General features: G+C 42.0%; 1 long non-coding RNA gene across 1 annotated transcript; it reads right to left on the bottom strand.

Moving 5' to 3' along the window:
* Nucleotides 1-8,152: 8,152 nt before the first annotated feature.
* Nucleotides 8,153-10,070, bottom strand: LOC118164904. Its single transcript, XR_004749728.1, has 3 exons — nt 10,058-10,070; nt 9,748-9,758; nt 8,153-8,413 (listed from the first exon to the last, which is right to left on the bottom strand). It is a non-coding gene; the product is annotated as an uncharacterized LOC118164904 (long non-coding RNA).
* Between the last annotated feature and the right edge of the window lie 634 nt (nt 10,071-10,704).

The following is a 10,704-nucleotide window of genomic DNA, read 5'->3' as shown; positions in this document are numbered from 1 at the left end:
AGGGGAAAATACTGCACCCAAGCATTATTTTCAGATGTTTACAAAAGCCGTTTCAATGAGGTACATACAATATAGCTGTAAAACAATCGATTTACAAGATTAGGTATTTATTTTGAATAGTAACAGTAAAAATTTTTCAGTCAGTGAAGCTAACTACAGATGGCAGACTGCTGAGAAAGTAATTCCCATTTTCAGGCCCATTTTAGAAGGGAAAGCTAGCTTTATGCACTTTCATTTTCCTGCATAATATGGAAGTAAAACAATAAAAAGACTAAGATAAATGCAGTGAACAGACATGCACGCCTATTTAAAATCATAGCTGACCTGGAGTCAAGAGTTGCTGCCCCTTGACTGACCCTTTGAATTTGTGTAGAGATGAGGAGGCAGAGATGGACACGCAGTTCCTATAAAAATAGCTCAGTTATTAGCTTCAGTATTAGGATGAAAACAAAAGTGTTATGCCTAGAAAAGGATCCATGAAATTGTGAAGTTTGCTTTTTCTTGAGTCACACAGAACATCTACTGGGGGGACTGGGGTCAGGCTGCCTGGAACATTTGCAGACACTTACTTGGTGACTTGGATTTGCACTAAGGGCTTCACTTCATATACTTGAAAATTTGATGACAACTCACTGTAACAAGAAGTGTTTAACTCCTAAGTGTAGGCTTACCCCTATAACTAGGTATATCCAAGCTCTGAAACACACTGCCTACGAGTAGAGGGGTGGATCGCTGGTCCTACAGCGAGTATCATTACAGGGAGTGAGCAATACAAGTGCCCTGAGCTACATCTGTTGCAGCACAGCCACTTGCTCTGGTTTTGATTTAGTATAGTTTCATATAGCAAGACTTGAAACAACCCTTCTGAAGTGCTTCTCTCCCTTTCTGCTCCTCTGCTATAGAAACAGTGCCAGTGAGAGTACTGGACTGCTCATTTCTGTGAGGTGCATGTTTTGAGGGCCTTCTCCCCAATACCTGTTCTTCCCTCCATTCAGTGTCCCCCCACCATGCATATAGACACATCCCCCAGGCAAAATCAAACATCCCAGAGCTGACATTGTGAAAGGAAGGCACAGCAGAAGTTACAAAACATTTTAGTTCGCATTCCATTAATACCTTTAGCATTTTTTTCCTAATTTGAATTGCAGGACTTTAATTTATCAGTCACGGATTCAGAGCAATTATTGTAGAATTCAGTGCATTCTGCTCCATACTATAGGTTAAAACAAGTATTGAAAGACGAGTGGAGTAGTAGAGCACTATTTTTGCATGCACACAAAACCAGCAAAATTGCTTGTGTATATAGAAATGCCAACTCAAAGCCATCCCAGACTATTGTCACTCTGAAAACGGATGCTGAGATTTGGAAGGAAACTATAAATGCCCTTTGCTTAGCAGCAAAAAGAAGTGTTACAATTTGGTACTCAGAAAGGATAAGGAACAAGCCAGAAGAGATTACTGCATTTTATAGATCCACATTGTGCCAGCCTTTTTAACACTGCATGCAGTTCAAATTCCTCCACTTAAAGGATGTGGAAGAGGAACCTGCATTAAAAAAAAAAAAAAGCATAACAAGAACACTCAAGAGCTGGTTTTCACTGCTAGCATAACTAAACTGTTGAAGGGCTCTTCAACAGGGCTGAGACAAATGAGAGAACATAACAGTGGCCTACAAAGTCAGAAGTGGCATGGAGAAAACTTCCAGTGGAAGTAGGAGGCACCAAATGAACCTGCAAGCCCAAAACAAGAGCCACTCCTACACACCTGGAACAGGAGAATTCATCACCACATGAAACTGTAGGCATTTCCATAAACCCAAAGAGTACTTAGCCTAACAAACTCCCATCCAGTATCATTATAACGCAGAGGTCACCCCAACTTGAGGTCTGCAACAACAGTTGGTGTAGGCTGTAAGAACATACCAGGGAGTACTCCTACCTATGCTTGCCCCGGTTTTGCATTTTTCCATTTGCTAATGCCCACTACCAGAGATCAAATACTGCTCTTAACTCTTCTGTCTGCCTCAACAAAGCAATCGCTCATCAGTTCCTTTCATCTCAAGTCCTCCCCATGTCTTGCAGAAATATGCATGCCAATGTTCTTCTTCCTCCAGATTCCCTCTAATTACATATTCCTCATCCCACTACAGACCTACAGACCACAGATTTCCAATGCAAAGAGCTCACAAGCTTATCAACGGTGAGGGGACTATGGGAAGGGACTTACATAACTGAAAAAAAAATCACTGCTTTACTATTGCTGTGGGTATGAACATTTGTTCCACTACTCCTGCCTTCTCTGCCCTATTCCTCTCAGCACCTGGTGCACTACAGCATCAGATGTTACCCTTAGTTCGGGGCCTGGCAAAGCTCCATGGAAAGAAGAGAGAAGGCATTAAGCAAAGTGAGAGCATTAGCTGCATTTCCCTCCCCCCAGCAGTTTTCAGAATAGAGCAGGGGCTGGAGAAAATGGTTTCCACCACATCCAAGTGCATTTTGTTTTATAGGAAGGACCTAAGGAGTCGTGCAGAGGACTGCAGAGACCATTCCTCCTAAGTATCCGACTTGGGAGCACCCCAAAGTCACTTCAGGACACCAGTGCTGCCCCATCCACTTACACAGTGGGAGGCAGCCAAGTGCTGAGGCTGCAAGTTGCGGAGCAGAGCCATAAGCTAAGTGTCGAGGCAGAACCAATGGCTCGATTCAGATCTTCCTCCACCCCAAGCACACATCCGGACCTGCCTCTTGCCTCCCTTGTACAGCAGCACCCGAACATCCCCATCCTGACTAGCTGCTACAAGCCTTCCAGGATTTGGTACGCTTACCAAAAAGTGAAGGGTGGCACAGGAGGAGAGGGGTAACTGGGATCGCCTAAGCCCAGGTTGGTTACTTCGTGCATTCAGCCCATCCCCAAACCCAGGCAGCATGTCACTAGGTTGGAGACCATTCCCTCCCAGGTCCAAGAACCTTTCCAGGAGGACGCAGCACAGCCCGGTCAGTCCTATAGGGGACTGTTCTGCAGCCCTAAGGCAGAGGCAGACAGCACAGCATGGTCAGATGGCAGCGTTTGGACTCATGTCCCCAGCCTGTTTGACTAGTAATGACATTGCTGATTATCCAGGAGGGAAAGTGCCTGATGCAGCAGTTGCAACACAGCTTTCCGGTGAAGTGTTCCAGACTACTTAACACGTAAAAACAACCTAAACATTCTTTCAAGCATGGGTGAGCCCAAATAACCTCGCACCTTCCAAGTCCCTGTAAGACTGGCTGTTTTCCTCCCCCCCACACACTCCTTGCCAGGTACAAGGCAGAAGTGACTACACAAGTGCAGCATTTCTGCAGATCCCAGGGGCAGATAATAGAACCTTTTGTGTGACTGCATTCATGTTTTTAAAGATGTCTGGAGCACACAGCACTAAGGGAGTTCTCCATTTACGGCACAAATTACAGGCAAGCGTGCAAGGATGAGGAACTACTACTATCAGTACCCCAGCCCCTGCTCACTGCTTTTCAAGTCTTTTTTTTTTTTTTTTTGGAAGTCCCGCTCTACACTTGATAAGAAGATACTGGAGTTGGATCTTAAGCTACCTCAGCTGGCAGACATGCCAAAGTTTACCCTTTTCTTTTCCAGCTCAGGCAGAGCTAACCAAACATCTCTTCATAGTTTTGCACAGGGCAGTGCAAGCAACATAACCTGTTCTCAAACCTGAACAAATCCTCTAATTTAATATGGGTAGGACTATTACTGCTGCATTATGCTGCTAGAGGTAAGCAGTTCTTTTCTTCTTCAGGGAAGCTAAATTTTAATTTTACCTAGCAACTGGGCACTAAAAGAATAAATTGCTACTTAATTTTTCATCCCCCTGTGATCTGTAGGGGACATGAACATTATTCATTCAACCTGCCTCCAGAAAACAAACTTAGTGACTCTTTCGATCCTCTAAAAATAGTAGCAACAAATAATTAGTGCGTCATTTTTAATCTACCAGGGTCAACTTTAAGAAAATCTTATCACATTATTACTACTTAAATACACAACTGATAAAACATGTTCAGAGATGTCATGTTCAAATTAACCAAAACACTTCCAGTGGTTCCAGGCTTCTCCAGTATTTCTGTACTGATGGACAGCAATACTTGAATGATAAGTAACATCCACAACAGTGGAGAGGAGTCAATGCAACTATGTGCAAATACATTTTTACTGCTAATACATCACCTCCTGGTTCTAGCAGGATCAATATAGATATGAGCATGTTCATAAAAATAACCAGTGAAGATCACTGATGACAGTTAGCTGCTGGAGCTTCTACAGTTTCATCTCTTCCAGTTTGTGGCTTTAGATTGTACTGCCACATCCACAGCAATAGCTTATGCCCTTCAAGAAAAATTAGGAAGAGCTCTCATATAAATGTGCTCATTTATACTAACATGTAAATGTTTTAGTGCAAACGTTTAATTACTTTCAAATTCCATTAAAGGACCAGTCCAAGTGAGCAAATTTAATGCGTGAGAGCCATTTACCACTTCCAGACCAGTATTGATACAGATCTGCTGAGGCCAGAAGAGGCAGTAAGCAAGGCGCACAGGAATCTTTATCTGAAAATGTTACGGACCCTTCCAGTCTAAGCACACAATGGAAAAAGCCTGGAACCAGAAGTGTGCAAGGAATGCTATTAAGGTGGAAACATTCCTATAAGCTATGCACATCTGATGCGAATACCTTTCAAAACCAAACATGAGACATTCCAGCTTAGCAGTTCACCTGCTTTCTACAGTTTACACAAGATACCACAGATGGGTTCTTCCAGCCTCTGGCTGATGGTTCTGTGTTGATAACCCACCAGCATTTCCTCCTCCTCCCAGGCTCTTTTTGACTCTCACTTGCCAGTCAAAGAGTCCTTGGCAAGCAAGCCTCCCAAGTCAAAAAGGCTAAGTTCATATAAAGGTCTGGTTCATTCAAAAAGCCCAGTGAAAGGGGCAGCATCTCAGCCAACCACAGAAAGCAGATCAATCTCACGGAACTTTCTGCAGCTTGGCCCAAACCAAAAAAGAAATCAGCATTGTTATTTTAGCAGCCAAGTAAGAGGTAAGATTGGACTGTATATGAAGACAGACCAGGATTTTTTTTTAAAAGCCTCTTCATCACGCTGCTAATGGAAGCTCCAGAAGAAGCTCAAAATGCTTAGTTTCAGGGCAGGATGCCAATTCTGCTGATACTTATTTTGCTGCTGCTGTAGACTAGTTATCGTCACAGTACATTTCTGCCTCTTTAATGATTATGAGGTGCCTGTTCCCTAGCCAGCCCTCAAAATAGTCAAGGCAAAAAGAGCAAATTTAGAGCCTAGTTGTGCAAAATTAAAACCTTTCTAAGAACTATTTTCTTGTTAAGAACACTACAAAAGAACAGTATTTTGCCTTGATACAGTGTGAGTTTATTTAAAAAGTGAACTCACCTTTCACCTTTTTGTAACCACTACTTTATTGCCTGGAAACTTCAGGCACGGAGTGCCCAATATCAGTACAGAAGGAGATGTTTCTCTCCTACATCTAAAACAACCTGATTCCCAGCTAGCTGCCATTGTTCATAGACTTGCAAGCTACTAAATCAGCAACTTATCTGCAGGCTGTCCCTGACCTCTGAAGAGTCAATCACAGTGTCAAGTCAAATCAATTACAGCAACTTGTCTCATTTTTACAGCACAAAGGTGCCTCAATTTTATTACTACATCCTTGAGTCCCATACAGGAAAGCTTCCCAGAGACTTTTCTTCCCTTTGCTGGTTTCACATGCTGTTGCTCTTACAGCCTTCCCACAATTAATACTGAACAGCTGTCGTTACCTCTTGTAATTTTATACTGTTATTTTTCTCCTTAGGACATTGCTTCAGAAAAGCAATACAGGACAGATTAACGCAGCAGTAGTACAAAAGATGGAGATATTGAGGAGATAAGGACAGAGCTGATGCTTTTTGGACACCAAGATTCCAGTCTTGACTGAGTAAGAAAGCTCACCATGAGATAGCCCAAAGCTTTGAAAGATCTACTGCAGCAGCTGTAGAAATTACAGATTCAGGAGAGATGAATATGCATACACCTATTGTCAGCTTAAAAGCTTTTTCCTAGTTGAAAATCAATACTTCAATATTTCATGATCACACTTCAGAGGTCATATAACTAGAAAGCCCAGACTAGACTTCTAGAAAAAGCAGCATTTCTTTCAGAAGGTAAGACCAGAACACTCTTGCAACAGTCAGCTGAGAGCAACAGAAAACCTTGTCTTGGTACATGTTTTTTTTTAAAGGTAGGTGAAGATAAAACATAGGCAGTAGTCTTGGTCACTGTCAAGTTTCCTCAACTCAAATCCCAGCTAACAGGCTTTTTTCTTTTGAAGTTGGTCAGGTAATGGCCATCACAAAGTCCACGGTCCTTACACCACAGCTCGTTAAAAACATACTGCTCAAAGACTTTCCATGTAACTGTGGCTAGAGGTGAAACCTGAAACCAAACAGGTCAAAGCAGGACATCACCCACAGTATGTTACAGCCTCAAATTTGCTGCCTCAAGGCAGCAAGCCCTAGAGGGAACCTCACTAAGGTAAGACGTTAAGCTGGTCATACTGCTTTAAGATGCAGTAGTATGGATTTTGAGCATGAAACCTTCATTCTCAAGAGCATCTCCTTTTTGATTCATTTAGTGTGAATTTTCATTTAGTGTTTGACTAACTAGGCAAAAACACCCTGAAGTCAATGCTGCCTGAAGGTCTTCATGTAAAGATCCCTTTTACATAGGGAAAAAAGAAGGCTTCCAGTGACCTGAGAGCCTGCACTCCAAATAAGCAGAAAATATGCTGAATAGGACCTAACTAGCAACAGAATTTCAAAGGCATATGAATTAAGACAAGCTATTTCTGGCAGCTATAAGAGTACTTCATTTTTTTTTTTTTTCAAAAAAACAGATACTGTTTCCCCAGAAAACTTCATGGGAGGGAGCATTCTCAGTGATCTCACTGATAGCCTATCAAAACCACTGTTTTAAGATGTTCTGAAGGTAACTCCTATTCCTGCTGCTGAGCTTTCTACATGTGGTTTATGAGCTGTAGAACAGGAAGCAGGGGGAGAATTCCCACAAACCAAGCTTCTTGTTAGCAGTAACAAACAAGTGACAGTACATTGCAGCCGTATTTTCTTCCTCTCCAATGATCTTCAGATATTTGAAAACACAACCTTTACTTTCCACTCAACTTACCAGTTTCAAAATAAAGCCTGAGCATTTGTCCTACTTCAGTTCACTCAGGAGAGTTCACTCATCTGTTAGCTTCTTTTCACTACACAGTGACTGACCCTCACTAATGGCTCTCCACCTGCAACCCTAAAACTGCCATTGCACAGACAACGCTCCTTCAGTTACAGGGAAATCCAATCCCAAGGAAAACACTGTGCTGTGGGGGTAGCAATCTATGAGAAGGCTGAAGTACAGCTCAGGCATACTGAAGGTAAGAAGATGCATCAGTAGTCTAAGTTTCCACTTCTGACATAGCTCCTGGACTAGCTCTAGGTCCTTAACTGGACTCCACTAATTGCCGTTTTCATTAGGGTTAAGAGCTGAAATCAAGATCAGTGGACAGTTAGGACAGCTTCAAATAATAAAAAAGCTTACTTGAGCCTCTCCTAGCTCCCCTCATCTATTTCCCTGGAGTTGCAAACATATACCACCCTCACACATCTTACAACCCATATTCAATCATTCATGTTTCACATTTTTAAATGGAGATGGGCCATAATTGCCAAGTAGCATTCAAATACAAATGAGGATCTCCTCAGGAAATTCCCAGGCAAGCTGCTGGAAAGGATCTCTGTCCTTCTCCTGGTTCTAATACTGGTCATTCTCAAACAGAATACTGAGCAAGGCAGATTTTGTCTAACTCAATACAGCCATTATTCTGAGCATAAAATACTACTTTGTCCTCCGGAGCCTGCAGGAAGTTTGAAACAATGGCTGAGGAGCACTGTCTTCATAGCTCTGATAGCATAACTGGACTGAAAAACTAAAAAACAAAACAAAAAAAAACTAAAAAAACACATTTGAGAAAATGGAAGTAATTTTATTTTCCAGTGTATATCTAAGGAAAGCAGACAAGCAAACTAATGGTTCTAATAAAAATACGTAGAACACAGATCACTGGCCATAGACACATAGCCCATAAAAGTTTCCACCTGCACTCCACTCACCTGGAGGTAACATTCACCTGCCAACTTCATTCATGCTCCAAAATACAACTCAAATGCTGTCCTCTCAACTGTGGGAAGGGGTATACAGGAAAAATTACTAAGGCAAGCTCAGGGTTAAATGCTCACCAACAAAAAATTCCTTTCCATGGGCAAAGTTTAACACTGCTCAGTCTGCTGTGACAGTCTCAAGTGATAGAGACCACCCTTCAAAACCTGTTGAGCTTCTACCTTTGGAACTTATCACCTACCAGCTATTGATTTCAGCATCCATCTTTATAAGTAAAACTCATAGCCAAGGTTTATACAGCATATTTATACTATTAAGAACCTGTCTGAAAGAAGGCAGCAGCCCCACAGGCTGGCACACCAGGTGCAGCCCAGGCAGCACTCCCCTCTGCAGACTGATGGCCTGACAGTACGCTGAGATTTCACTAGAATTTGTTAGTGTTTTCAACTTGCTTTGCAGTATGGGTGCTATGCAAAGCTAACTACAGCTACCTTAAGTTTACTCACTCTGAACTCTTTATGATTAGTCTCCACAAGCGAGACAAATTCTCCAGACAAAACCTCCCAAGACATTTATGCACAGCCACTCTTGTATCTTCATTGAATTTGCAAGATACTCATTCTCATTTGTAAGCACTCAGGAGAATGCTGATACTTTTGCCCAGTTACTAAGACACAGCAATATTCCAGAACAAAGTTTGTCTGACCACTGCTTTCTTGGATCACAGCCCAATGCTCTCGTGACACTGAAGTTCAGCACGAGGGACGGTTAATGCAAGATTTTACCAACTATTTAAAGCATAAAAAGCGAAAGTACTTTCATATTGTTTACTGCAAAATCTGAAGTTGGAACTTTATATACAGCACGATATTTTGTAGAACTTCAGTGTACCTTTGCACATAGAAGTGTCGGCATGTGATGAGTTTAGAATACATGGCATAACTAGACAAACAAATTGAGATAAGGATACGTATCCTATCAGTCAAAACCACTGTACCAGAACTAGACCTACAAGTGGTTTGCGAACATTATTCCCCTCCCTTTCTGAACAAAAAAGCTATTTCAACTATTTTTCTCAAAATTAACAGTTTCCTACACCTTCTATGATAGTCATATTCTGAAACCTCTAAGGTAAAGCCTCATGATTACAATTATTTGTTAAGTTTTCCAAACATTTCTTTCTGTACAGCCAATGCACATTTTTGCTCGGTTACCATATTCTGCAGCCCCATGAGTATTTGTAGTGATAGGTTTGCAGCTAGCAGCTAATAGGCTCATCACAGACCACATCCACCTTTTTCTACACCAAGTACGCATCTTTCTCATGATCAAACCCTGTTCACTGACAGGCTTCCACCATCTGATACACAGATGCAGCATGATTCCCTGCCACCTTTTGTCTAATACTGCCAATTCTACATCAGAGAACATCCAAGTAATGTTTTGTAAGATTTTTAAGACTCATGTGAAGTACTTAGGAGTACCTGAAGCATTACCCACAATCCTCGAACTCTCTAGTCTTCTGAGCACAAATCAACATCCCCACCAATTTTACTAGACATACACATGGCAGAAATCTCCTCAAAAGCTTCTGTGATACTAGCTTCATGTTAGCATCAACAAAAAGTACCTTTACGGTACCTTTACACTCCAAAAACATACCATAAAAATGCTCTTCCTACCCTCCAATGTTTTGTGAGTTATGAACAGATCCTTCCAGAATACCTAAGATGCTACTTACCAGATATTGCTGCTGTATTACCATTTCTCTTGTCTTCAAGATCTTCCTCCTCCCATGCCCTCCATCCCACCCCAGAAGACAAGTGAATGTGACCTTGTGAAGGCTTGCAATTTTACTTACCATCTAAGTAGCTTCACCAAATGCTGTCAACAGCATCACAATCTCCTCATAAAAATGCTGTGGACAGAAGATGGAGACTGATCCCTCCACACTTCTGAAGTGCATAATCATCAGCAGAGTTTGAACTGTCCAGGAGTCAGTCAAGCACAGTGGAATGTCACAGGGCCAGTACATCCTGTACCAGCCAGCACAGCAAGGCCAGACTGCGCCTTCGCTGTTCTTGCGAAGTACAAGCTGCCAAGGAATACCGTAAGTGACTACAAACCTCATGGGCAACAGCTAGCAGGTTTTTCACATCCTTCTTTATTCAAGAAAGAGCATGTACAAGACACTGCACATAGGAATACCTACCCTTCTCAGCATGGTTTGTTTTAATAAAAATAAGCAATTTTGTTGAAAGCCATCAAGTTCTTCCGTAATAGCATTCTGCAGCTTCCGATACATCCAACAGACTGAATTACAGTTACTTGTGGAGAACGAGCAGCCTTTGGCCAAAGCAGCTGGTTACTGCTCATTAACAATAACCAGAGCAGAAGAGCTATCCAGCAACCCAATACACACATTAGTATACACCTTTGCAGTCAGATGGTTACTCATTTCAGACCTC

Source organism: Oxyura jamaicensis, chromosome 3, assembly GCF_011077185.1.
Source record: "Oxyura jamaicensis isolate SHBP4307 breed ruddy duck chromosome 3, BPBGC_Ojam_1.0, whole genome shotgun sequence".
NCBI classification, from domain to species: domain Eukaryota; kingdom Metazoa; phylum Chordata; class Aves; order Anseriformes; family Anatidae; genus Oxyura; species Oxyura jamaicensis.
Note: the sequence above shows the minus strand (reverse complement) of the source record. Positions and strands in the feature narration are given on the sequence as shown.